Here is a 25159-nt window from a genome sequence, read left to right as displayed (position 1 = left end):
CTAGTGTGGGAAAGGCTAGAAGAGTTCTACGGTAGCCCCGAAGCAGTTGAGGATTCGCTTTTCAAAAGAGTCGACAGCTTCCCCAAGATCACAACCAAAGACTACTCGAAGTTACGAGAGCTCGGGGACCTGCTGCAAGAACTGGAGTTCGCAAGGAAAGACCATTCCTTAATAGGTATCAACGTCCTAGACTCAGCTCGTGGAGTGAGACCCATCCTGGAGAAGCTACCCTTCAACCTCCAAGAAAGGTGGATTTCACAAGGTTCCAAATACAAAAGGGAGAAGCAAGTCGTCTACCCCCCATTCTCATTCTTCTTGAGCTTCATCCGCGAAGCGGCAAGGACAAGGAATGATCCCAGTTTCATCTTGGGTGCGCAAACCACATACAGTGCAAGCAACCTGAGGAACGAGAGACCAGTAACAAGATATGGTAACACCCAAACACCCATCTCGGTCCGCAGGACGGACGTGCCTCCCACGACCCAAACTACTCCCGATCAGTCGGTCACCGGAGGCAAGGAACCAAGGGACCCAAACAGGGAATGTCCCATACACAAGAAGCCACACCCACTCAACAAGTGCTTTGGGTTCAGGATGAAGTCCCTAGAGGAACGCAAGAGGTTACTTGGAGAATTCAGAGTTTGTTTCAGGTGCTGCGGTTCCACGACTAACCTAGCCAGGGACTGTAAAGAAGAGATCAAATGCACAGTGTGCGAAAGTGACAAGCACGTGACATCGTTACACCCAGAGGCGCTGACACTCCACCAACTCAAGAACCCATCCTCCATAGCGGAGCATGGCGGGGAGGAAGGAGAAGGATAGTCAACATCCGTCACATCTCAGCGCACTGAGGTTTGCGGAAAAGAAGGTGACAAAATATCCTGCTCCAAAATATGCCTTGTCGCAGTGCACCCCCAGGGACAACCTGAGAAGGCTATTCGGATGTAGGCAATCCTCGACGACCAGAGCAACCGATCGCTGGTCAGGTCAGAGTTCTTCGACATGTTTAACATATAAGACGGTGCTTCTCCTTACACTCTCAGAACGTGCGCAGGGCGAATGGAGACCACAGGGAGAAGAGTGAATGGCTACACCATATGCTCAATAGACGGCAAAGTGAACATGCCCCTTCCCATACTCATCGAGTGCAGCCACATGGCCACAAACAGGAACGAGATTCCCACACCAGACATGGCACGCCATTACCCGCACCTCAAGGGAATAGCCAACTACATCCTGCCGGTAGAACAAGGCGCCAAGATCTTGCTGCTGCTCAACAGGGACATCATGAGGGTACATAAAGTCCGTAAACAGCATAACGGACCCCACAACGCGCCATACGCCCAAAGACTTGACCTAGGATGGGTGATAGTGGGAAACGCGTGCACCGACAAAGAGCACGGGCAAGACTATGTTGACGCCCGCAGAACGGTAGTAACAGAATGTGGACACACATCTCTCTCTGAACCATGTCTTGGCCATCTCCAAGTGACCGAAGGGCCAAGTGAAGAGAAAAGACAAGGTCATAGCCCTGAGGTCAACAAAAACATCCTCACATCGGGGGGTTGTGACAATGGCCTAGGATGCTTAGCGGTTCAGATAACCAAGGATGACGAGTCGACTCCACTGAAGGAAGAAAGTAACCTCCCAAAGGTGACCGACAAAGGGGTCATCCAAAAGACAATAAACAATCGGACGATCCTCTCGCGAGCAATGGCACGGCTAGGACGTACAGTCGTTCTTCTCCAAAGAGTATCCAGCGATGAAGCAGCCAGCTGTCACGGCTGGCATAACCGCAAAAGATTGCGCCCTACAGGTGAAGCCACAGTGTCAAAAAGACTGTCCTCTCACACGTCTAAAAAAAGACAATCTCAAAGACATCTCATAAAGGGATTTACTAGGGCAAAAGAGACTGTTCTTCGTTACGTCCAGGGAGAAAATAACCTCCCGATGGCAGTTACCAAAGAGACACAAAAGCGTTTCACCAAACTACGCGGAGATGTTCTCGTGCAAGAGGAATGCACCAATGACCTACAGTGCACAGCGTTCCAGACAACAAGGAACGATTACAAGCAAACACCATCAAGGGAAGATAGAGGATTCCCGAAGTTAACAGTCAAGGAGGTCTCTAAATACGGACTTAGCAGTTGGGTGACTCCGCTACCATTCCATTCACCAAAAGGACGCCACCCGAACAATGGAGAACCTGCCATCCCTAGGCTCACTTCGCTCGGCAGCAACCCACAAAGGGAGCCGGAGACCAAGAATCAAATTGTGGTCTTCACGCGGAAGAGATTCCTTTGCGGACACGCAGAACCAGCGCCTTCACTGAAGGAAGGTAAAAAATGCCGGCACCTCCCATCATCTGGTGTCCACCACCATCAGAAACCCAGCCAGGTCTGGATAACGTTCAACTCCAATGCTCGGCACCAGGAAGCTTCTCCAAACGGGGCACTACTCACTGGACTAGATCTGACAACCAATCTTCCAGGGGCGTTGATCCGCCTCCGCAAGGAGCCAAAGACCATCTCCTTCAGCCAAACGCCAGGTGATAGGATGACAAACTACCACAACTGGCACTCCCACGAGGCGATGCACTCTGTAGAGAAAACTACAGAGTTAAAGGGACTGTTTTCTCACAAAGTTGAAGGAAAACAGTGCAAGGGACCAGTTAAACAAATACGCTCCGATTGTGGCACCAATTTCGTTGGAGCATGTAAGGAATTACAACTAAACACTAAAGATAATAAAGACAATAGTATCCCGAGATACCTGCGTGACCAAGAGTGTACGTGGACATGCAACCCTCCTCACTCCCCTCACATGGGCGGAGCATGCAAACACATGATCGGGGTAGTCCGGCGTATCTTGGACTCTATGATGCTGAAAACCGATTTAACTCGACTTACCCACGAAGTGTTAACCACATTTATGGCCGAAATATCAGCGATAATTAATGCTAGGCCTTTGATTCCAGAGTCAGCAGATCCAGAATCGCCAAGTATTTTGACTCCAGTAATGCTGCTAACCCAGAAAGTAGGGAACATCCCCACCCCAGTCGAAGGTTTCAAATCTAAGGATATGTACAAACGACAGTGGAGACGGGTGCAGCGCTTGGCCAACACATTTTGGGATCGCTGGAGACGCGAGTATCTGGTGACCCTCCCAGAACGCCATAAATGGCAAACGATTAAACCAGATATCCAAGTAGGAGATGTGGTTCTGTTGAAAGACAAACAAGAGACTATCCTCCTAATGCCCAAATCGGACTATGATAGGGAAGAACTGAGTACCAGTTCTATGGACTCTGAGAGACATTGTGGTGCATCAAGCTGACCTAGAGCTGTGCATCCACCTACCTTACCGAGATGTCAAAGGACATCAAGCTGGTGGTACCGGCCGGTATCCCATCGTTATGTGGACATGAAGTTGCTATGTTATGTTATATTGCACATATGTTCCACATACACCTTAAATAGTGGTATCTCCAGATACCAGACCGGGAGTGTCATGGAACAGAAATACCCCTGTCTGCCTCTTCTGTTCAGCCCCCCTCTCCCTTGGAATTTTTTCTGCTTGCTAGCTGTACGTGGATTTACTTTCCTTGCAGTTTACTCCCAGTGCAGATGGAGTGGATACATTAAGTAGCCTTTTTCCTTCCAAGCTGTCACACCCCTGGTTGCTCTGGCAACATCTCCAGTCCTCCAGTTAATGGACTTTCCCATTTTCTCCCCTGTCTTTTTGCTGACAGTAGTGCAGTCTCACTCCATTTTAGTGTGACCCTTGCCCCTCACTTCCTTTTCCACCATTACCTCTGGATGAGTGAGCACTGCTGTAAACTCCCGAACTGGTAGGATTATCTTTTTTCACCTGCCGTTAACTACCAAGCACACACAGAGAGACACTATCCCAACATCTACATCTCTACACAAGTACCTGTTTTTTACCCTGCTTTCCACAAATAAAATAAAGAAAAGAAACAGACTTGTTGTGCTTGGAAAAGAGGGCCGAGTTGACACTATCTGGGCTAAATCATCTACATATGACCCTGGCTTTCAGAATACAGAATGTGATGCATCTCATTATAATCTGTGCACCATGTAACTCCTCCCCAACTCCTACTGACTCTCCCCAAAGTGCAAGCTGGGGCAGAGACGCAGAATGTGATGTATCTCATTATAATATGTGGCCCATGTAACTCCCCCAACTCCTCCTACTGACTCTCACCAAGGTGCAAGCTGGGACAGAGACGCAGAATGTGATACATCTCATTATAATCTGTGCACCATGTAACTCCCCCCAACTCCTCCTACTGACTCTCCCCAAGGTGCAAGCTGGGGCAGAGACGCAGAATGTGATGTATCTCATTATTATCTGTGCCCCATGTAACTCCCCCCAACTCCTCCTACTGACTCTCCCCAAGGTGCAAACTGGGGCAGAGACGCATAATGTGATACATCTCATTATAATCTGTGCCCCATGTAACTCCCCCCAACTCCTCCTACTGATTCTCCCCAAGGTGCAAGCTGGGGCAGAGACGCAGAATTTTATACATCTCATTATAATCTGTGCCCCATGTAACTCCCCCCAACTCCTCCTACTGATTCTCCCCAAGGTGCAAGCTGGGACAGAGACACAGAATGTGATACATCTCATTATAATCTGGGCACCATGTAACTCCTCCCCAACTCCTCCTACTGACTCTCCCCAAGGTGCAAGCTGGGGCAGAGACGCAGAATGTGATACATCTCATTATAATCTGTGTGCCATGTAACTCCTCCCAACTCCTCCTACTGACTCTCCCCAAGGTGCAAGCTGGGGCAGGGACGCAGAATGTGATACATCTCATTATAATCTGTACACCATGTAACTCCCCCAACTCCTCCTACTGACTCTCCCCAAGGTGCAAGCTGGGGCAGAGACGCAGAATGTGATACATCTCATTATAATCTGTGCACCATGTAACTCTCCCCAACTCCTCCTACTGACCCTCCCCAAGGTGCAAGCTGGGGCAGAGACGCAGAATGTGATACATCTCATTATAATCTGTGCCCCACGTAACTCCCCCAACTCCTCCTACTGACTCTCCCCAAGGTGCAAGCTTCCTGCGAGCAATGGCACATCTCAGACACATATCCATTTCTTTCCGCCAAATGCTTGGTGGTGAAGCAGCCAGCTGTCACTGCATCTACGCAAAGGTTGCACACTGTTGACGAAATCACAGAGGCAGAAAAAACCCCTGTTCTCCTCCGACACATTGAGAGAGAAACGCATGCAGAGGAGTTCAGTTGCAGAGACTTTGACTAAAAGACATTGTGGAGCACCCAGCCATCCTGGACTGGTGCGCCTACTTGGCATCCCTTGCAAAGGGATCTCAGAGCCAGTGGTACCGGCCGGCACCACATGGTTCTGTGAACATGGACTTTATACATTGCGTTGTATTTTATATGTTCCAGATTTATATTAGACTAGCTGATATACCCGGCGTCGCCCGGGATGTAAATCCCTAATAGGTATTATTATTTATAAATAGTTGAAAAGAAAGATGGAATAAAATGTAATACGATGTTGTTTAAAAATGGTTTATTGTAAACACACCACAGTACAATGTATATTTTGGTGACATAAGTGATGTAAAAATGTGAGGTGTGTATCCCGCTAGGGTGTGAGTGGGTGTGAGGCATCGGGTGGGTGTTCAGTACGGGTGGCGGGTGGGTAGTGGAGTGCTGGCTGTGGGTGGGAGTCCCGTTAGGGTGTGAGCGGGTGTGAGGCGGCGGGTGTCTGGTGAGTGCGTGCGGCGGCGGTAGCTGGTCAGTGATGTCGGTGCGTAGGGGTGTGAGTGTGGCGGGTGGGTGTGAGGTGGGAGGCGCCGGGTGGGTGGTGAGTGCGTGCGGCAGCTGGTCAGTGATGTCGGTGCGTAGGGGTGGGAGGCAGCGGGTGTGTGTCGAGTGTGGCAGGTGGGTGAGAGGCGGCAGGTGTCTGTTGAGTGAGGGCGGCGGCTGTGGGGCGCAGGGGTGTGAGGCGGCGGGTGGCTGAAAGGCATAGGTGGGAGTCGGCGGGAGTGCGGGCGGCGGGTGGGTGAAAGGCGGGAGGCGGCGGGAGTGCGGGCGGCGGGTGGGTGAAAGGCGGGAGGGCGGCGGGCGTGTGGGCGGCGAGTGGGTGAAAGGCAGAGGCGGGAGTGCGGCAGGTGGGTGAAAGGCAGAGGCGGGAGTGCGGCGGGTGGGTAAAAGGCAAAGGCGGGAGGGCGAGTGAAAGGCAGAGGCGGGAGGTGGCGGGAGTACGGGCGGTGAAAGGCAGGGGCGGGAGGGGGGGTGAAAGGCAGGGGGGGTGAAAGGCAGGGGCGGGGGGGTGAGGGCGGGGGGGGGCTGAAGGCAGGGACGGGGGGAAGGCAGGGGAGGGGGGGGGAGGCAGGGGAGGGGAAGGCAGGGGAAGGCAGGGGCGGGGGGGAGGAGGCAAAAGGGTCTGTCACTGTGTGTCTGTCCCTGTGTTTATTTATTTATTTATTTTATTTATTTATAAAATATTTTACCAGGAAGTAATACAGTGAGAGTTACCTCTCGTTTTCAAGTATGTCCTGGGCACAGAGTAAAACAAAATAATACATGGTTACAAATACAGTTACATAAATGAACAAGGTATACATTATATACAAGACATTGCATGCACAGTTAAAGAAAATATATATTATGAGCGTATGAAACAGTTACAGACCAGATTAAAGTGTGAGACAGCCTTAGATTTGAAAGAACTTAAACTGGTGGTGGATATGAGAGTCTCTGGTAGGTTGTTCCAGTTTTGGGGTGCACGGAAGGAGAAGGAGGAACGCCCGGATACTTTGTTGGGTCTTGGGACCATGAATAGTCTTTTGGAGTCTGATCTCAGGTGATAGGTACTGCATGTGGTAGGGGTGAGGAGCTTGTTCAGGTATCTGGGTAGCTTGCCCAGAAAGTATTTGAGGGTGAGACAGGAAAGGTGAACTTTGCGCCTAGACTCTAGTGATGACCAATCTAGTTCTTTGAGCAGTTCGCAGTGATGTGTGTTGTAGTTGCATTGGAGAACAAAACGACAAATTGAATTGTAGAGGGTGTCAAGTTTGCTAAGGTGGGTTTGAGGAGCCGAGCCATATACTATGTCTCCATAGTCAATAATTGGCATTAGCATCTGCTGTGCAATACGCTTTCTGACCAGGAGACTTAGGGAGGATTTGTTCCTGTAAAGTACCCCTAGTTTGGCATAGGTCTTGGTTGTCAGGGTATCAATGTGCATCCCGAATGTTAAGTGGGAGTCAAACCATAAGCCCAGGTATTTAAAACTAGTGACAGGTGTTAGGGTGGTTTTAGCGTTGGTTCTAATCAGGAGCTCAGTCACTGGAAGCTTTACAAATTTAGTCTTGGTCCCAAACACCATTGTTACAGTCTTGTCAGTGTTTAAAAACAGTTTGTTTTGGGAAATCCAGTTTTCGAGTCTCAAAAAGTCAGACTGAAGTATGTGTTGAAGGTCAGAGAGGCTATGGCTGTGTGCATACAGGATTGTGTCATCTGCATACATGTGTATTGAGGCTTCCTTACAAGCTGTGGGAAGATCATTAATGAACACTGAGAAGAGTAGGGGCCCCAGAACAGAGCCTTGCGGGACACCACAGGTGATATCCAGGGGGTTGGAGTTAGAGCCTGAGATGGACACATGTTGGGATCTTCCTGATAGGTAGGACTGAAACCAGTTTAAAGCATGTTTCCCTATTCCAGAGCTCTGGAGTTTGTTAAGCAGGATAACATGATCAACTGTGTCAAAAGCCTTTGCAAAATCTAGGAATACTGCACCAGTGAGTTGTCCCCGTTCCATTCCACACTGGATTTCATTGCAAACTTTTAGCAGGGTAGTTACGGTGGAGTGTTTGGGACGAAACCCAGACTGGAATTGGCTAGGGAAATTTGTCTTGGTGTAGAAATCGCTTAATTGGGAGTGGACACATTTTTCCATAACTTTGGATAGAATTGGGAGAAGTGAGATTGGACTGTAGTTTGAGACAGTGTTTTTGTCCCCACTTTTGAAGATTGGGACAACTCTGGCAGTTTTCCAGGTCTTAGGGATATGGCCTGCAGACAGGATAGAGTTGACTATGGACGCAATTGGTTTGGCAATGGCTGGGGCACCAAGTCGTAGGAACCTAGATTGTAGTAAATCGGGTCCACATTGGCTGCTTAGTTTTAGTTTGAGGAGCGCTTGTGTAATCTCCTCTTCAGATACTGGGCTAAATTGAAAATTGTGGGCAGTGTTGGGAGGGTGTGGGACTATAGGGGTACTCCCAGGATGAGATTCAGGTTTGTGGTTTGGGCTGCGTTTTGCTAATAATTTAGTAGCACACCCCACAAAGTAATCATTGAATGCATTTGCTATGTCAGTGGGGTTTGTCAGAGTAATATCCCCCTTAGTGATATTACTTGGTTGTTGATGGTTAGGAGCCTGGAATATATTGTTGATAACCTTCCAGAAGTTAGCTGGGTTTGATGTATTTTGGTGGAGATTGTCAGAGTAATATTGTGCTTTTGCATACCTCGTGTGCCTTGTGCACACGTTCCGCAGGCATCTGTAGTGATTGAGATCCTTGGTAGTGCCAGTTACTTTGTAGCTTTTCCACAAGGCATCCCTGAACTGGTAGAGTGCTATAAGGTCAGGTGTAACCCATGGAAGGTGGGCCCCCCGTACCCTTATTTTGCGTAGTGGAGCATGGGTATCGCAGAGTTTTAAGAACTCGGATTGGAAATAGTCCAGCGCAGAATCAGGGTCGGGAATTAAATCGATTCTGTGCCATGGGCAGTTGGTAAGGTCATCCAGAAACTGTTGTGGGTTAAAGTTTTTAAATGTTCTAGTGAGGAGAACTTTAGGGCTTGAATGGGCGGTTTAATTTTCCTTACACAGTACACTATTGCATGGTCACTGAAAATATCAGGAAGGATGCCAGAGGATTGGATTCTGCTGGGGTTTGAGGAGAGAATCCAGTCTAGCCTGTGTGTGTCAGTGTGTCTGTCCCTGTGTGTGTCAGTGTGTCTGTCCCTGTGTGTGTCATTGTTTGTCAGTATGTCTGTCCCTGTGTGTGTCAGTGTGTCTGTCACTGTGTGTGTCAGTGTGTCTGTCACTGTGTGTGTCAGTGTGTCTGTCATTGTGTGTTTCAGTGTGTCTGTCACCGTGTGTGTCAGTGTGTGTCAGTGTGACTGTCACTGTGTGTGTCAGTGTGTCTGTCACTGTGTATGTCGGGGGGGGGGGGTAAAAAACGGAGCTGAGGGAGGGTCAAAAACGGAGCAGGGGGAGGGGTCAAAAATGGAGCTGGGGAGGGGTCAAAAATGGAGCTCGGGGAGGGGTCAAAAACAGAGCTGGAGGGGGTCAAAAACGGAGCTGGAGGGGGTCAAAAACGGAGCTGGAGGAGGGGTCAAAAACGGAGCTGGGGGAGGGGTCAAAAACGGAGCTGGGGGGGGTCAAAAACGGAGCCGGGGGGGGATCAAAAACGGAGCTGGGGGGGGGGTCAAAAACGGAGCTGGGGGGGTTGCAAAAACGGAGCTGGGGGGGCAAAAACGGAGCTGGGGGGGGGCAAAAACGGAGCTGGGGGGGGCAAAAACGGACCTGGGGGGGGCAAAAACGGAGCTGGGGGGGCAAAAACGGAGCTTGGGGGGGGGCAAAAACAGAGCTTGGGGGGGGCAAAAACGGAGCAGTAGCAATTCCTCACCTCAGCCAGCAGCAGCAGCATGGCCAGGGGTTGGGGACCCCTGGGTTAGAGCGCACCGGCCAATGAGAGCCGTGGGGGGGCGACCAATCCGGAGGGGTGACACATATGTGTGTGTATATACTGTTAGACCACACCGGCCAATGAGAGGTGTGCAGGGGCGGGTGGGCCAAGGGAGCCATCTCATTGGCCTGAGGCGGAGTGACAGGCCAAAGGTCCAATGTGATTGCCCCTAGACACAGGGACATATAGATATAGTATATAGTATATCTAGTTATACCAGATGGGGGTGTCCTGGAACAGGATTGTATATTTTCTGTATATTTTTTCTGCTGTCACACTGCCAGCTCTCCCCAGGGAAAGTTACATGCTTTCCCTGTTCCAAGCAGCCAGTGCTCCTTGCAACATAGTTGCTACATATTACTTTATCCACATGCCACTAGTCATTTTCCCTGGCAACCTCCCAAAGCTCATAGTTGAGATTGGTTTAGCCCTCTCAACCTGCCCATCTCTGTATTTTGTTAGGTCCCTTGGCTTGTTCCTGTCTGGAAAGGAAAGTGTGTTCTCTCTTACCATCAGCAGCCAACGTGAGTAGACACATCTTCCACTGATCCCTTAGAAAGGGATTCCTTTTTACCTTCCCCTCAGAGAAGCACTTCCTCTGATAAAAAAAAGCCACTACCTTTCAAATAGGATACTTCTCCTCACAAGAGACATTTCCTACCACAAACTACATGCAAGTACTTTTATATTTCTGTTAACCCCACTCAATAAAGTTGAAGAAAATAGAAGGACTTTGTGTGCCTTAAAAAGGGGATGAGTTTATGCTGCATGTATCTTCTCACCTGCCACAAGTGAGTCTGGATCCAGAATAGTGGTATATGGAGTAAGAGGAGGAGTAATAGGGAGGGGTTATATGGGGAAATATGAGGAGCTATGGGGAGCAGTTATATGGAGCCAAGGAGGCATTACATGGAGTGGTTATACCTGTATGGCGCATTATGAGGAGTTAGGAAAACATTTAGCAAGCGCTGGTATGAGTTATCGCACCCGTTGCAGCATACACACCCATTTAAGTTTTACATGTGTCACACAGTGATGAGTTACAGAGGGCTGGTTATACAATAAGAGCAGTTCTATGATGCAATTCTATGGCGCAGTAGGAGGAGTTATAGGGAGCAATAATATTGAGTGGTTGCAGGCGTTATAGGTAATGCCCCGTGGAACGATAGGTGGAGTTAGAGGAAGTGCGCATATGGAGCATAACAAGAATATATCACGTATTATAATCAGGTTTGCTGGAAGTGGCCATATTATTGTATCCCTGGTCACTTGTTCTCTGGGGAAAATGGAAGATCAGTTCTTGATGAAGAATAGCACCCAGGAACCTGCACGTATAATAGACAAACAAAAGACAGGGGTGCCCCATGCTACATCCAATTGACAAAACATGTAAAGTAATAAGTATACAGTTTAAAGCATGCTGGGAATGTGTGTTGACGTATCGTGTACAGCAGGCCAATGTTTCTCTTATCATTGCTAAACTGTATCAGTCTATAGTGGTCGTGCGCCCAGAGGGACACCAGAGTGGCACTGATTTGTGTCAAGTGATATGGTATTTCTTAGACGATTTACAATGGACGCCATATTCCCGTTAATAAGCGCTGGATGATTTTGCAGTGGCGGGTAATGCAAAATGGCTGCCCAGAAGGAGAATATTATCTGTCGTTGGAGAGTTCCCTGTGAGTCCTCTTAGTCTCTACAAAGGGGTAATGTAGGTTTGGAAATGAGGGAAAGTACTGTATGTGTAATCTGAATCCATCACTCTATATATCACCGATATATTACATCCTCTAAAGTGTGATCGCGTCGGAACCGCGACGCAGAAACTCATAGTCACTTAAATTACTTGAAGTTGCATTTCCGAGCGATAGCCACAAATCGACACTATGGTACTTGATTGAATAATCCCTTACTCCTCACCTGCCCCAGTCACTGTTTTCTAGGTCCTCCCATTTGTAATGAAGAGATGGGAATGGGGATGGGCATGGGAATGGGGATGGGAATGAGGATGGGAATGGGAATGGGGATGGGAATAGGGATGGGGATGGGCATGGGAATGGGGATGGGAATGAGGATGGGGATGGGCATGGGAATGGGGATGGGAATGAGGATGGGAATGGGGATGGGCATGGGAATGGGGATGGGCATGGGAATGGGAATGGGGATGGGAATAGGGATGGGCATGGTAATGGGGATGGGAATGGGGATGGGAATGGGGATGGGATGAGGATGGGAATGGGGATGGGAATGGGCATGGGAATGAGGATGGGAATGGGGATGGGCATGGGAATGGGCATGGGGATGGGGATGGGAATGTGGATGGGGATGGGAAAAGGGATGGGCATGGGGATGGGGATGGGGATGGGAATGGGCATGGGGATGGGCATGGGAATGGGCATGGGGATGGGAATGGGAATGGGGTGTTATGTCCGCAGACCAGACCCGTCCCCTGAGCTGAAGGGGGAAGTGGTAATACACGCACCCGCAGCAAAGGGAGCGTGTCCGGAGTGTGGTATGAAGCGTTGCCAGGCCAGGTGTAGTAAGGTAGACAATACTTGCCGGTACCGGTTGTAGAGATAGAGTGAAGGATGCCTTGCTGAAGTCAGGGAGTGGAGAGTGGAGATAGGTCGTTGTCCAAGCCGTGTCCAAGGGGTTACCAGAGTGAGCGTTGTCCAAGGAGTGCCGAGATCGAGAGCCAGAGGGGGTAGTCGTACAAGCCGCGTCAGAACCTGTGAAAACACTGAGAGAATCCAGATGTACTTCCATACAGAGACTATGTCGAGCAAAGACTGAGAGCAGAGAGGAGCTAGATAAAGCAGGAAGGTCCAATTAGGAACGGAGGCGGGACAGGAAGAGCTACAGGGAGACACTGCAGATTGGTGCAGGCAAAACAGGCCAGGTGAGTCTTGTTGGTAACGTGAGTATGCCCGTGCAGTGTGCAATGCCGGAGCCTGAGGTCCGGGGGACGGGAATAAGAGTGTGCAGACTGAGCGTGCTCCGTAACTCGTGTACGCACGTGAACCGAGCCAGTGGATGGTGCAGGTGTGCGCGCGGGAGGGCGTGGGCGTACCCGGCGCTGAGCAGAGGAATCGCCGAGGGAAGTGATCCCGCGACGGGGGCAGGGGCGAGGAGCCGTGGAGGCCGGTAAGGCAGGATTGTTTTGTGTGTCCAGGGGCTCCCTGCGGGGAGGCAGTGCTCTGTGTGAGGAGCATGGAGAACGCCGATTCCTGACATGGGGATGGGAATGGGGATGGGAATGGGCATGGGAATGGGGATGGGAATAGGGATGGGAATGGGGATGGGCATGGGAATGGGGATGGGAATAGGGATGGGGATGGGAATGGGGATGGGAATAGGGATGGGAATGGGGATGGGAATAGGGATGGGAATGGGGATGGGAATGGGAATAGGGATGGGAATGGGGATGGGAATGGAGATGGGAATGGGGATGGGAATGGGGATGGGGATGGGAATAGGGATGGGGATGGGGATGAGGATGGGGATGTGGATGGGAAAAAGGATGGGCATGGGAATGGGAATGGGAATGGGGATGGGGATGAGGATGGGGATGGGGATGAGAATGAGGATGGGAATGGGGATGAGAATAGGGATGGGCATGGGGATGAGAATGGGGATGGGAATGGGGATGGGAATGGGGATGGGAATGGGCATGGGGATGGGGATGGGAATAGGGATGGGCATGGGGATGAGAATGGGGATGGGAATGGGGATGGGAATGGGCATGGGAATGGGGATGGGAATGGGCATGTGGATGGGCATGGGGATGGGAATGGGGATGGGAATAGGGATGGGCATGGGGATGGAAATGGGGATGGGAATGGGGATGGGAATGGGGATGAGAATGGGGATGGGAATGGGGATGAGAATGGGGATGGGAATGGGGATGGGAATGGGGATGGGAATGGGGATCGGAATGGGGACGGGAATGGGGATGGGGACAAATACACATGAAACGCTCCTTCCATATCAACATGTTAAATGGAACTGTAACAGGCTTTTTCTTAATGCGTCGTTATTTTGCTAATGTATCCTTATGAATTCAATAGCTTGCTTTGTTTTATCTTACTTGATTGTCTTTTGTTAATAAATCTTTCTAATTCCATAACACTATTCGGGCGCGCTTACGTCACCCGCTTTGTGTAATTGGACCGCCCTCCAATGGTTGAAGGAGTGGACTGATGGCGATGGTGCGTCCGGGGGTTTAAAAGGCACTTCGGTGAGTATGTAGTTTTTAAACTAGATAAAGCGCTGACGCACGAAACGCGTAGGTGTGGGCGTGTCTGCCCATTTACATCTAGGTGATCCACTACATGTTTCAACTTTTATCGATGGGAACGCTTATCTCTGATCATTTCCAGTACACAATCAGGTGATGCTCCGCCTCTTTCTCTCGTTTTTCCTCCCATTTGTACTATTACCTGGTCTCTCAGACTCTCTACTTTTCTCTCATTGGTTCAGTCTCTCTTGTTTTCTTTCATTCCCTAAAACAGGGGTCCTGAACGCCAGGCCTCAAGCCACACCCCCCCCCCAACAGGTCAGGTTTTAAAGGATATCCCTGCTTCAGCACAGGTGGCTCAATCAGTGGCTCTGTCAGACCGAGCCTCTGCGCCACTTGTGCTGAAGCAGGGACTGATTGAGCCACCTTTTGCTGAAGCAGGGATATCCTAAAAACTTGACCTGTTGGTGGCCCTTGAGGACTGGAGTGGAGAACCCTTGCCCTAAAACATCTCTCTCCCTCCTCTTTATATTTATGTATACACACACACACAAACACACACACACACACACACACACACACACACACACACACACACACACACACTATAATGTGTCATAATATATATATATATATATATATATATATAAAATCAAAAAATAAATAGATGATACCGTTCTGTGGCTAACGAAATGCTTTTATTTGTGCGAGCTTTCGAGATACACTGATCTCTTCTTCCGGCGATGTTACAATCATGGAGAACCCTCTTATTGAAGCTCGGCTAACACGGTACTGATACCTCTACATAGATATATATATATATATATATATATATATATTTTGTATAAAGTGCTGACAGTGAACACAGGGCTGTACATAGAGTTTTATAGGACACCAAAAATTCCCTGCCCCCAAGAGCTTACAATCTAATTTTACTGCATGAGGCATAGAGATACAGTGACTTTCTCCAGGTCACATGGAGCTGCAACTGGAATTTGAACAAGATTCTATATATATACATACACACACACACACACACACACACACACACACACACACACACACACACACACACACACACACACACACACACACACACACACCACAGGTTATGTGTACAGTACGTCCCCCATCTCCTGAGACCTCTATCTTTCCCTGTCCCTCTCTTTTCTCTCCCTCTCACAGTCTCTTTCACTCTCCCTCTTTCACTCGCTCTCTCGCGCTCTCTCTCCCTCCCTCTTTTCACTCCCTCTCCTCCATGGCCAGAGTAGGGTTACCTCGGTCAGATACACACTCACTATCCCATGACTCTGCTGAAACTTGAGACCAATATGATGTCACAGTAATTACACACCGCGTCTTAAATATATCCTAGGCTTTTATGGCTGTCTGAAAAGGAAACGCCGAAAGGGGCCAGGGGATTAGACTAATTAGCAGTCCTCGTCCATCTCCTGAATTTCCAAATCCATCCTCCCTATGGTACACGGACAAGTAATGTAGACATGGCCACTAACCTCACATCACCTCCAATAGGGACATGAGGGGCACCATGTCTTATTCATTCCCCCTATACAGACACGATGGGCATGTCTCTTACCCCTCCTCCCAAAAAGACATCAGCAACACATATTTCTCATCCATTCTCCCAAAGAGACATCAGGGACACGTACCTCTAATTCCCCTCCAGAGGGATAGTGAAGACTTATATCTCTCACTATTTGTTCCCAAAGAGACATCAGGGACACACACTGTACCTCTGACCCCTTGCAATGAGGCTCTATTCAATAAAAAGGGGGAGATCTACTGTATCATTGCAAATTTGGGGCAAAATGTAAGGAAATTGTGTCATTTTCATTGTGTGTCTTTGTGTCAAGGTATGAAGGTCTTTGCTCCGAATGTTTCACGCTCTGGATAACCTGGAGAATTGTGGGTTATCGTCGGAGGAAGTACACGACACACACATTGTAATGAGATGCATCCAACTCTGAGTCTGAGGTGTCGTCAGCTTTTTTTTGCCAAAAATTTGCTCTTCATCCATTTGACACAAATGTGAGCAGAAAATGGAGCGATGCGTCATAACAAACTTCCATGCGCATTTTCTTTATGTTGATACAGTACATCTCCCCCCGACGAAAGATTCCCAATGCTGCCAGCTAGGGCAGAGCAATCCATGCAGCTCGTACAGCCAGAAATTCTCCCCCGATGGTTATCCGTTCAGGCTTCCAGTGTAAGGCTTTGGTCCCGCTGCGTCCGGCGGCACGCGCGTGCGCGTTACTCACCTGCAAGGGTTTCCTCCCGAGCCGGTCCCAGTCCCCTCCTCGCTGCACGGCTCAATATGCGCTGTGACGCGTCAGCCGGCAGGGGATGCAAGAGAATTGCGATCCAGAGCGGTGACACGTCACATGGTGCGCTGGTGAGCCTATCAGGGGCGGGAGGTGGAGCTGTCAGCCTCCAAGAGGTAAGAGAGGTGTGTGTGTCGATGGAGGGATCAGCTGTGAGGGCGTGTGTAGGAGGGGGAGCTGCTTACCTTTCAGCCGGCAGTAGCACCCTCCTGCAGCCCGGGAGACCAACCCCCGCTGCAGCCATCCGCTGGGGGGGTGTATCGGATGTGAGCTGTGGAGGGGGGTGTATGGGACGGGAGCTGTGGAGGGGGGGAGTATTGGACGGGAGCTGTGGAGGGGGGTGTATGGGATGGGAGCTGTGGAGGGGGGTGTATCGGACAGGAGCTGTGGAGGGGGGGAGTATTGGACGGGAGCTGTGAAGGGGGTGTATGGGACGGGAGCTGTGGAGGGGGGTGTATCGGACGGGAGCTGTGGAGGGGGGTGTATCGGATGGGAGCTGTGGAGGGGGGGTGTATCGGACGGGAGATGTGGAGGGGGGTGTATTGGACGGGAGCTGTGGAGGGGGTGTATTGGACGGGAGCTGTGGAGGGGGGTGTATTGGACGGGAGCTGTGGAGGGGGTGTATTGGACGGGAGCTGTGGAGGGGGGTGTATCGGACGGGAGCTGTGGAGGGGGCTGTATCGGCGGGAGCTGTGGAGGGGGGGAATATTGGACGGAGCTGTGGAGGGGGGTGTATCGGACGGGAGCTGTGGAGGGGGGTGTATCGGACGGGAGCTGTGGAGGGTGGTGTATCGGATGGGAGCTGTGGAGGGGGGGTGTATCGGACGGGAGATGTGGAGGGGGGTGATTGGACGGGAGCTATGGAGGGGGTGTATTGGACGGGAGCTGTGGAGGGGGGTGTATTGGACGGGAGCTGTGGAGGGGGGAGTATTGGACGGAGCTGTGGAGGGGGGTGTATCGGACGGGAGCTGTGGAGGGGGGTGTATCGGACGGGAGCTGTGGAGGGGGGTGTATCGGATGGGAGCTGTGGAGGGGGCTGTATCGGCGGGAGCTGTGGAGGGGGGGAGTATTGGACGGAGCTGTGGAGGGGGGTGTATCGGACGGGAGCTGTGGAGGGGGGTGTATCGGACGGGAGCTGTGGAGGGGGGTGTATCGGATGGGAGCTGTGGAGGGGGGGTGTATCGGACGGGAGATGTGGAGGGGGGTGTATCGGACGGGAGCTGTGAAGGGGGGTGTATTGGACGGGAGCTGTGGAGGGGGTGTATTGGACGGGAGCTGTGGAGGGGGGTGTATCGGACGGGAGCTGTGGAGGGGGGTGTATCGGACGGGAGCTGTGGAGGGGGGTGTATTGGACGGGAGCTGTGGAGGGGGGTGTATTGGACGGGAGCTGTGGAGGGGGTGTATCGGACGGGAGCTGTGGAGGGGGGTGTATCGGATGGGAGCTGTGGAGGGGGGTATATCGGACGGGAGCTGTGGAGGGGGGTGTATTGGACTGGAGCTGTGGAGGGGGTGTATCGGACGGGAGATGTGGAGGGGGGTGTATTGGACGGGAGCTGTGGAGGGGGGTGTATTGGACGGGAGCTGTGGAGGGGGGTGTATTGGACGGGAGCTGTGGAGGGGGGTGTATCGGATGGGAGCTGTGGAGGGGGGTATATCGGACGGGAGCTGTGGAGGGTGGTGTATCGGACGGGAGCTGTGGAGGGGGTGTATCGGACGGGAGATGTGGAGGGGGGTGTATTGGACGGGAGCTGTGGAGGGGGGTGTATTGGACGGGAGCTGTGGAGGGGGTGTATCGGACGGGAGCTGTGGAGGGGGTGTATTGGACGGGAGCTGTGGAGGGGGGTGTATTGGACGGGAGCTGTGGAGGGGGCTGTATCGGCGGGAGCTGTGGAGGGGGGTGTATCGGACGGGAGCTGTGGAGGGGGCTGTATCGGCGGGAGCTGTGGAGGGGGTGTATTGGACGGGAGCTGTGGAGGGGGGTGTATCGGATGGGAGCTGTGGAGGGGGCTGTATTGGACGGGAGCTGTGGAGGGGGGTGTATCGGATGGGAGCTGTGGAGGGGGGTGTATGGGACGGGAGCTGTGGAGGGGGCTGTATCGGACGGGAGCTGTGGAGGGGGGGAGTAGCACTCCGCTCAAAACACGCCCCCCCGGCCGCCGCTTCCGCTCCCTACAGACCGCAGAAAGCCTCAAGTGCCTCTCCACGCGCCGCCTGTCTGCAGCGCGGGCGCGGGGTCTGAGGCAGCGGGGCCTTAGGGCTTCGTGCATTATAAACAAAGCCTGACTTTTGCTGTATCCTCTTCAAAAGAAGACCGTGTAGGCCAAATCAAATTCAATTCCTTTGATAAATCAAATGCCATTTGATGAGCCAGAGTTGTCCCCCCCAAAAAGGTATGTAACGGGTATTCCACCCCACCCAATCTCATATATAGTGTGGGTGAGTAGAACATGCGGTGTTACCGGTGTGGTGCGTATACCTGCAGGCTCACAGGAGGTCTGAGCCTCCGCTAATGAGAGCCTGGGGTGAATCCTCTGGAACAGATCTTCGTTTACAGCGCCTCCACCTATGTAGGATTCTATGGACGTGTAGAATGACCCTACATAGGAACCCAATTAGAAACCACACACACAGTCAGTGATTATAATACTAAGGACTTTACTAACGAATAATAATGATAACCTGTGTCTCTCTCACGGTGAGACACTAACAGTGACGTCTCGCAGGACGATTCCCAAACACTAGGTGATCCCACCCAGTGTCCCAAGAACCCCACCCAATGTCCCGTACTCCTACAGAGATAGTCAATGGGTGACTGCGCAGTCACTAAGAACCTCTAGGCCTGTTGGTGCACATGTGATGGTATAATACCTGCCGAGCACTCCGGTGCTCGGGTCAGCAACAAACTTCTCAAAGGGTCAGACGTGTGATGAGTCCGTCTGATCCTCCAACCGAACTCCTTGCACGTGCGGACCACTAGGGCGGTCCCACTCTGGAATCGTCTCTGTGGACCCCAACGTGGGTCCAACCGCTTCCACAGGAACAGCAGCAGCCGCTGTGTCCCTATCTATATAAATGGTACTAACGTGACAGGAACCCTAACCTAGGGCCTGTCCCTGTAGTACAGCAACCTGTAGTGGCTTGGGGAACACCTAGGGCCTGCAGGGGGTAATGACCTGTCCCACTCCCCCAACTACCCAAGTCCCTTCGGTAAGTGATCTGGAATGGACTAGAGTACTCTTCCATGCAGTACTTGGGCGTCTACCTACTGTTGGCTAGCCTAGTGCAGATCCTCTCCAGAATTCCTGACCTCGTTAACAGGCTATCCCTTCAGGCATCCTACCCCTAGCGCTACCTCAAGGTGACTAGAACAGCTATAGCCCTTCTCCAGACCCACTACTCTCTGACTAGTCCCAGCGCCTACCGCAGCAAGCTGTAACTCACTGGAGGCTGCAGCCAACGTGCTGCGCAACAAGGTGCCTGCCTATCAGACCTCACAGCACTGCTCGCCGTGACCCTGACAATGCAGCACTCTAAACAACACTAAGGGCAGCGTCCCTATCTTGGGCCTCCCTCAGTACTTAACCCACTACGCTAGCGGGGGGGTTGGGGCCTACCTGGGGTGTGGGTACCTATGGGGTGCAGGAGCTGCTCTCACTCCCCGCACCCTTCTTCCCTCACAGCTCCCTAGCTCCAACTCTTTATCACCTTCTGAACAGTTACCCACCCAACTAGTGGGGAGTTGGGGTCTACCTGGAGTATAGGTACCTATATGGGGCAGAAGCTGCACTCGCTCCCTACACCCTACTTCCCTAACAGCTCCCTGACTCCAACTCTCTAACTGCAGACTTCCTTCTCTCAGCTCCCACTAATGTAAGTGGCAGGGTCCCTAACCTGAGGGCTGCCCCTGGCAACACTCGCCTTACTGGGGAGCTGAGCTATCTCTGACCAAGGGGGTGCTGGCCTAATACAAGGGAGTCCCTCTCTCCTGCACCCTACCTCCTTCCCTTGTCTGCCTCCTTGCTCTGCTTCTTCCTGACTGACGTGACTCATGCAAAGCCCGGGAAATGTATCTCTTTTCCTCCAGGGCAGTCCTACATCTCTATTGGCTCCTATCAAGCACCTGGTGCCTGCCTCGCTATGCCTCATGGGAATTGTAGTCCCGAGGCCCCTACAATAACATTGGGACCGCGTGCGTTCCTCCCCTCTGCCTACACTAACTCCTAATGGCCGCCTCAAGCTCTCCCTATGCTTCCCTACTCTCGCGCGACCTCCTAAGAGCTGCCTTAGCTCCCTACCCCTATCTGCGCATGCGCGACCTATCTGGGGCTCTCCTGCCCTCGCGCGATCACTGCGCATGCGCGACTTGAAGCGCAATGGCGGCGCTCTCCTCGCCGGCCGCCGGGACCTTAGAGACGCGACCGCGGCCTTAGCAACGGCCCGATCGCGTCCCCGGCAACCGGCCTGCTCGCGGAGACAGCGCACCGCTCCCTGCAACGGCCCCCACCCTTGGGATGGCCGTCGGGTCTGCCGCTGGCCTCCGGCAGTACCCGGCATCGCTTGTGCCCACGGAGGCTCCCGAGGGGGTCGCAGGGGGCAAAGGGTGACCTGGCTACACTCTCCCCCTGGTGAAACACCCAACGCCCTCGCTTGGGGAACGACATAACAGGGCACAATTTCACACACTGACAAATGGCATGGCATACCCCGTACACTTAACAGATCGGCTTTAACCTCACCAACACATGTCACATCACACCCCATAATTCCCGCGGCTAGCTGAGACCATTTGTGGGGTGCCCCTAACTGATCAGGTGGGGGTACCTCACTTTTGCGTCCGTGAGCCTCTCCCAGAAAATTCTCTTGAAGAGCACACTCTGGGGTGACAGTCACTGGTTCAGTACTACTTCCTCCCCCTGGTGGAAGGAATAGCACAGTGTCTTTCAACCCGGTCTTTACCTGGTCATCCACGCCTTGGAAACAGCAGGCCAGGCGGCCAAGACCTTTCCCACGGTCCACTACTTGGCGGATGGGCCGCTTCTCTTTCAGCAAAGTCTCTATTTCACCTGGCAGGGGGTAAAGGGTAGATACCTTACCACTGCGGTGATTCACGGTGTCCAACAGGTCCTCGGGGACGCTGTCAGTTCCCACCTTGGTAGTATCGGGACCTGTCCCCAACTCTTCTGGGACAGTCCACTCACTGACTCGAACTTCGGGAGCGTTGGATCCCAGTCCTGGGACCACTTGTGTCGGAGCACACGGGCTCACACTCCGCTCAGAAGCCGCAACTCTGGCCTTCTTCACGGCCACCTCCATCGGAGCCTGGGGGGGGCAAGGGGGTTCCTTACCACTCGGCTGGCTTGCGATGGGTTTCTCTTCTTCTGGCACGATAGACAGTGGGCACTGGTCCACTCGCACCACTGGACAGCTATCTTCTAATGAGGACACCTCCGCCAGGACGCGATGCAGAGGGGAGCCCTTCGCCCGGGCGACCAGACTTAAGGAGCCATCGTGCTCCGCGGTCACCTGGAGGCTCACCCCCAACACCCCTGGGGCAGTCGACTCACCCTTGTTGTCTGTAGGTACTGGTCCCAAGCCTAGGACCGATGGTACCCCTGCAGTAGGTCTGACTGACCATCGAAGGGCACACGGGCCCACAGCAGGGTCCGCAACATCGGAATACACCTCTTCAGAGATCAAACAGTCTAGCACGGCGTCAACGTATGGTTGCAGATTACAGTGTTTGCTCCCCCTGGTGGAATCTGTAGGAAGGGCACTTTCTACAAGTGAGTAGTTCTGGCTCTGCTCTGAGTCACTCACATCACTGGGGAGGGGCTCTGATTTTCGCGCCAATCCCGGACAGATTGTTGCAACATCTTGCTGTGCAGGTTGGCAGTCAGCAGCACGTGCGCTCTCCTGATTTGGCGGGAAACGCCATCCTGCTTGGTCTGCGTAGACTAGGGGGTACCCTTCTGAGGGGCCCCCGGGCATGAACAGTGCGGACGGTGCCTTTGCCAGGCATATATTCTCAATGTGGGTTACTACAAAAAGAATGGTCTTCCATGTGGACGTGGGATCTTGCTCCTCATCTAAGACACATGTCCATGGCCACTCAGGAATTTTACACATATACTCCCGAACCTTCATTTTGGGTATAGTTACGGGAATGCCTCCTACCGCCACTACCTGTCCAGGGTCTAGGTATTGCCTCAAAGCCCAGGCCAGGACCTCGTCTCCGGACTTCACAAACATGGTGACAAAAATAGGGACGGGACAATTTGGAAAAAATGGACAGGGCACCCCAGGTGTCTCTCAGCAGCGCCTCCAAATGTAACGGGTATTCCACCCCACCCAATCTCATATATAGTGTGGGTGAGTAGAACATGCGGTGTTACCGGTGTGGTGCGTATACCTGCAGGCTCACAGGAGGTCTGAGCCTCCGCTAATGAGAGCCTGGGGTGAATCCTCTGGAACAGATCTTCGTTTACAGCGCCTCCACCTATGTAGGATTCTATGGACGTGTAGAATGACCCTACATAGGAACCCAATTAGAAACCACACACACAGTCAGTGATTATAATACTAAGGACTTTACTAACGAATAATAATGATAACCTGTGTCTCTCTCACGGTGAGACACTAACAGTGACGTCTCGCAGGACGATTCCCAAACACTAGGTGATCCCACCCAGTGTCCCAAGAACCCCACCCAATGTCCCGTACTCCTACAGAGATAGTCAATGGGTGACTGCGCAGTCACTAAGAACCTCTAGGCCTGTTGGTGCACATGTGATGGTATAATACCTGCCGAGCACTCCGGTGCTCGGGTCAGCAACAAACTTCTCAAAGGGTCAGACGTGTGATGAGTCCGTCTGATCCTCCAACCGAACTCCTTGCACGTGCGGACCACTAGGGCGGTCCCACTCTGGAATCGTCTCTGTGGACCCCAACGTGGGTCCAACCGCTTCCACAGGAACAGCAGCAGCCGCTGTGTCCCTATCTATATAAATGGTACTAACGTGACAGGAACCCTAACCTAGGGCCTGTCCCTGTAGTACAGCAACCTGTAGTGGCTTGGGGAACACCTAGGGCCTGCAGGGGGTAATGACCTGTCCCACTCCCCCAACTACCCAAGTCCCTTCGGTAAGTGATCTGGAATGGACTAGAGTACTCTTCCATGCAGTACTTGGGCGTCTACCTACTGTTGGCTAGCCTAGTGCAGATCCTCTCCAGAATTCCTGACCTCGTTAACAGGCTATCCCTTCAGGCATCCTACCCCTAGCGCTACCTCAAGGTGACTAGAACAGCTATAGCCCTTCTCCAGACCCACTACTCTCTGACTAGTCCCAGCGCCTACCGCAGCAAGCTGTAACTCACTGGAGGCTGCAGCCAACGTGCTGCGCAACAAGGTGCCTGCCTATCAGACCTCACAGCACTGCTCGCCGTGACCCTGACAATGCAGCACTCTAAACAACACTAAGGGCAGCGTCCCTATCTTGGGCCTCCCTCAGTACTTAACCCACTACGCTAGCGGGGGGGTTGGGGCCTACCTGGGGTGTGGGTACCTATGGGGTGCAGGAGCTGCTCTCACTCCCCGCACCCTTCTTCCCTCACAGCTCCCTAGCTCCAACTCTTTATCACCTTCTGAACAGTTACCCACCCAACTAGTGGGGAGTTGGGGTCTACCTGGAGTATAGGTACCTATATGGGGCAGAAGCTGCACTCGCTCCCTACACCCTACTTCCCTAACAGCTCCCTGACTCCAACTCTCTAACTGCAGACTTCCTTCTCTCAGCTCCCACTAATGTAAGTGGCAGGGTCCCTAACCTGAGGGCTGCCCCTGGCAACACTCGCCTTACTGGGGAGCTGAGCTATCTCTGACCAAGGGGGTGCTGGCCTAATACAAGGGAGTCCCTCTCTCCTGCACCCTACCTCCTTCCCTTGTCTGCCTCCTTGCTCTGCTTCTTCCTGACTGACGTGACTCATGCAAAGCCCGGGAAATGTATCTCTTTTCCTCCAGGGCAGTCCTACATCTCTATTGGCTCCTATCAAGCACCTGGTGCCTGCCTCGCTATGCCTCATGGGAATTGTAGTCCCGAGGCCCCTACAATAACATTGGGACCGCGTGCGTTCCTCCCCTCTGCCTACACTAACTCCTAATGGCCGCCTCAAGCTCTCCCTATGCTTCCCTACTCTCGCGCGACCTCCTAAGAGCTGCCTTAGCTCCCTACCCCTATCTGCGCATGCGCGACCTATCTGGGGCTCTCCTGCCCTCGCGCGATCACTGCGCATGCGCGACTTGAAGCGCAATGGCGGCGCTCTCCTCGCCGGCCGCCGGGACCTTAGAGACGCGACCGCGGCCTTAGCAACGGCCCGATCGCGTCCCCGGCAACCGGCCTGCTCGCGGAGACAGCGCACCGCTCCCTGCAACGGCCCCCACCCTTGGGATGGCCGTCGGGTCTGCCGCTGGCCTCCGGCAGTACCCGGCATCGCTTGTGCCCACGGAGGCTCCCGAGGGGGTCGCAGGGGGCAAAGGGTGACCTGGCTACAGGTAGATAAAACCCCCTATTACTATGCTGACCGTAATTTCCCTGTTGTGTCCGTGACATTTTGGGATGTGCTTATGTGGAGTAATAAGAGGCGATAGAGATAAATTACACAATGCGCGTGTAACGTATCAAGTTCTGCATCTCCGGACCATATGCTGCACGTTGCTCTGTGTTCTCAGGAGGCTTCATCATTACCGACCCACGCCTCATTTCTGTCAGTGCTGAAGAGAAGCTCGTAGCCACGTCTCAGCCA

Source organism: Ascaphus truei, chromosome 4, assembly GCF_040206685.1.
Source record: "Ascaphus truei isolate aAscTru1 chromosome 4, aAscTru1.hap1, whole genome shotgun sequence".
NCBI lineage: Eukaryota > Metazoa > Chordata > Amphibia > Anura > Ascaphidae > Ascaphus > Ascaphus truei.
The sequence above is the reverse complement of the archived record's forward strand: the minus strand, read 5'-3'. Positions refer to the sequence as shown.